The 4,158-nt window shown below is 46.2% G+C and overlaps 1 pseudogene; it reads right to left on the reverse strand.

Moving 5' to 3' along the window:
* Window positions 1-2,306: 2,306 nt before the first annotated feature.
* LOC130872217 (eukaryotic translation initiation factor 3 subunit D-like) lies at window positions 2,307-3,898 on the reverse strand (annotated as a pseudogene).
* Between the last annotated feature and the right edge of the window lie 260 nt (window positions 3,899-4,158).

The following is a 4,158-nucleotide window of genomic DNA, read 5'->3' on the forward strand; positions in this document are numbered from 1 at the left end:
GAGTTAATCAAATCTTGGAGATAGTTAATAAATATACTATGAACTTGCATGTCCCACTCAAAATAATAAGAAAAAATACCTGTTTATTTATAGAAGGTGTAAGTATATACAGGTCAAATTGTATTGGATTCCTTAAATTTATACAGGGAAGTCCTAACCCCAGTTCCTCAAAACATATTGCATTTGGAAGAGGATCTTCTGTGACTTTTCTTGGGGAGATGGGAAAAAGCCTCTTACCTCAGACATGTGCCAATGAAAGTGTTACACACACTCATAAACCACTGTGTTTATTGGGCTTACTTGCACAGGTATGAGTGAGGAACCCCTCACTTATGGGAGCATGGATAACTCAGACCCATTATGAAAAGCCTTACCCCAGCACAAGTAATAGCTCACAAAACCTGTGGCAACCGAAATGCTTAACAGGACCTGCAGAGAGCTGGGCTGCTCAAAGAGTCTCCCTTTCCAGGTGATTGTTACTGATTGCATAGCCTTGGAGTGGGGCTTTCTGAATCTTGTAAATTTGGGGAACTTGCTGAGCCTTGTGAGTTTTCTTCACTTCCTGAGCTTGTGAGTTTTATTTACTTCCCAAGTCTTAATGAGCTTCCCTCCAGGACGGAATGTTTCAATTTAGAGAAAATACTTTCACAGCAGTCTTTAAGGAATTACTATGCTAAAATTGAGGCATCAAGGTGGGCTGTACCCAATGTGTGCTTTGGAAGTCTTACAGCCAGTGGTTACCTGCCCACTAGGGCATGGCCTCTTATACTATATGCTATATAAGCCGATGTAGAGCATGCATCCGCTCTCTTTTCGGTTGCTGGATTCAGATTCTGTTCTCCGTTCAAGCAGAGGATTCTGATTTGTGAGTTTACCCTTAAATAAATAACCATCTATTTCTCAATTCTGAGCTAGTGTGTGATTTTTTTTTAAGCATCCTTCCACAAATGTGTCTTTATACAAAGCATGCCTAGGAAACAGCCACATTCAGAAAATGTGTGTAGACCTAGAACACCATAGCCAGCTACAGGTCAAGGGGGTGAAGCTTCAGGTGAAACTAACCATTCACCTGTCCATCTTAAACTTCCCACCTCCAGACCTCATACAAAATGAGTTTCTGTCATTTAAACTACTCAGCAGCTAACCCTTTGCCCTTCTCCCTGACATCAGGACTTATCTTTGGAAAAGAAGCAAAGGGCTCTATAACACCATAAAATGAAAATGCCTTTTATTTTCTCACACAGCCTTTTGAGAGACTTTGCTTGGAGTCCCCAAATTAGACGCCAGCCGCAGTGACGAGTGAGGTTGCTGCATCAAAAATGGGGTTGAATAGGATGTGTTTGAGCAGAACTCTACAGAAACTCTTCTCTCTCCCTAGGGCTCACCTCCCTTCCCCATAATGCCTCCCTCATCAAAAGTGCTTTTGAAGTGCAGAAATCCTGAATCATCCAAAACTTCAAGACTTTAATCGACCCTATCATGTTGTTGCTAGGTTGGCTGATCAAGGAGTGTTGAAAGGGTTAGTCGGAGCTTTTTAAAGGCTCATGCAAATAAGTACGTCTGACTTGTGAGGCTCTGGGATTCTTTCAGATGCAGCATTTGGCTCATATCCTTCTCCTTTCTGAAGACTGCGAAGTTACTGATGTGGAATACGCTGCACATGATCCTGATTGGACTGGTTACATCTAGATGGATGGGGATACAGGGAGGGGAGAGAGCATATTAGCTATTTTTCAAATTTCTATGAGCAAATATCTGGTAAAATCAACCCTGAGAAGGGAGTGGGGCTAGTTTGGCTCACAGTTTGAAGGTGCCATTTGTTCTTGCAATCTTTGTCAACTTGAAACAGTCTAGAATCGCCTGAGAAGAAAGCTTCATTGAAGAATTCTCTAGATCAGATTGACTTGTAGGCATGCCTCTAGGAGTCGTCTTGGTTATTAATTTATAGGAAAAGGTCTAGCCAATACTGGATGGCATCATTCTCTGACCAAGTGGTACTCTGCTCCCTAAGAACCACAGGTAAGCATGAACCTGTGAGAAAGTCAGCAAACAGTATTCCTCCATGCTTGAGTTTCTGCTCTCACTTCTCTCAATGATGTACTACAACCTGTAAGGAGAAATAAACCCTTTCTTCCCCTCAGTTGCTTTGTGGTCAGAGAGAGTTTTTGTTTGTTTGTTTGTTTGTTTTGAAGGAAAGAAACCAAATAGACTTGACTTAAACTTTATTCTATCTGCCACAGAGAGCAGGAACCTGCTGCCCAGCTGCCCAACTGCGTGGAACACACATGGGCACCAAGATGACTCATTTAAGTTTCTTCCTCTTCCTCATCCTCTTCATCCTCCTCGGAGATAAAGGTGTCATCAGGCAAGCTATAAACTCAGATGACCTGCTTGTTGGGGTCCTTGAGGATGAGGCACTCGCCCTCCTCCAACTTCACGCAGATGTCCGTGACGCAGCATAAGATGGCCCAGGCATTCTCTATGCTCAGGTTGATCTGGCTGGCAAACTCATTGGGCTTAAACTGCTGGGTGCCCAGGATGACATGGTGCGAGGAGCCCTTTACGTGGTACCTGGACACATACCCGAGCTTCAAGTACTCAGATCCAGCCAGCAGGGCACAGCAGGTCCAGCGGGCCAACTTGTAACTATTGTTCTTCAGCTCAGTGGCGATGACAGCTCTGCGCTGAGAGTCCAACTTCTGCCGCCAGTCAACGCCACTACAGTGCCTGGAGTCCCACTGGTTGAGTGTTTTTGATGTTGATCAAGGACACTCCCCCATTGGCTCCAGTCATGACGCCATCATGTTCACAGCGGACAATAAGATCGATGTCACCTCCAAGTTTCTACCTGCAGTAACGCTAAACCACAGAGGTGATCTCATTCTTATCCATGTCCTCCTCCAGAAATGGGTTTGGGTTGGGGAAACTGTATCTTTTTCTCCCCATTCTCAGGCATTGTGGTTGATGTAGGTGGCTTCCATGGCCAGGTTACGAGGTGAGTTGAAGAAACTGCCTTCATCTTGAGGGGGTTCATTGGCTATCTCACTCACAGTCAGGAGGTGGAAATCAGAGTCTTGTCAAAGAGTTTAGACCCAACTCTCTGAGCAACAACGTCCCAAGAGTACACAGCGCGGGTGCAGCTCATCAGTGTAGCCAGGACGGTGTCTGTGGCAAACACATTGCCCTGCATTTTTGCTAGCTTCCGAATGACAGTGTCGTCTGTGGTGGTGAAGGTGCATGAAAGATGCGCTTGATGCTCTGCCGAGGCTTCTCACTCCCGGGTGGTGATGCCGTCAAAGGTTTTGCTATAGTACTCCAGTGCACCACAGCACTCGATGTGAGGCTCTGACACTTCCAAGTAGCATCAGCTGAGTCCATCTCCTCTTTGACCTCCCAGTCACTGTGAACTTCAACAGAAGAGTCTCGAGGTTTCTGTGACTTCTGGTCCCACTTCTGCCTCACTCCACATTGCTTCTGAAATTTTTTCTACAAAGCACATTTGTTCTCTCTCTTTCTGCTTGGCACTCTTGGGTAGCATCTGTAGGTCGAACTGTACTGTGTTCTGGTGGTCTTTGTCTCTGCAGAGGTTCCACTGTGCAAATCTCACCGAGTTCTATCGGTAGGCAGTCTTCTGTGTGCATGCCGTGTCTACCAGCTGGAAGCTCGTCTCATCCTCCTCATGGAAATATACATTCTGACTTCCCCCACCAAACTGAGAGGAGTACTTGTTTGTGTACCTCTTGTCTTGGTATGTGGCCCCCGTCCAGTCTGCAACCTTCGCCAGCTGATCTCCTTTGCTGAACGATTGGTAGGGCATATCCCAAAACTGCTCAGGAACGACACAGGGACCCCAGCCCGAGGAGTTGTCCTGGATTACAGGAATCATGAACTTCGCCATCTTCTAAATCCTGCAGTGGGCTCCGCTGGCTTGGATGGCGACAGAGGGCAAGGGTAAGAGACTGTGATATCCTCGTTACTCTGAGGAACCAAGACAGGACCCAAGTTGCGTGCCCAGGGGCTGGCGGGTCAGAGAGTTTTTATCGCAGCAACAGAAAGAAAACTAGAACACAATTCATCTTCGTGGAGAGTGCATGGTAATGGAAGGAGAGACAGCGTGGTCAGGCCACGGTCAGTCAGGAATCAGAGAGAGATGAACAC

Source organism: Chionomys nivalis, chromosome 3 (assembly GCF_950005125.1).
Source record: "Chionomys nivalis chromosome 3, mChiNiv1.1, whole genome shotgun sequence".
Lineage (NCBI taxonomy): Eukaryota > Metazoa > Chordata > Mammalia > Rodentia > Cricetidae > Chionomys > Chionomys nivalis.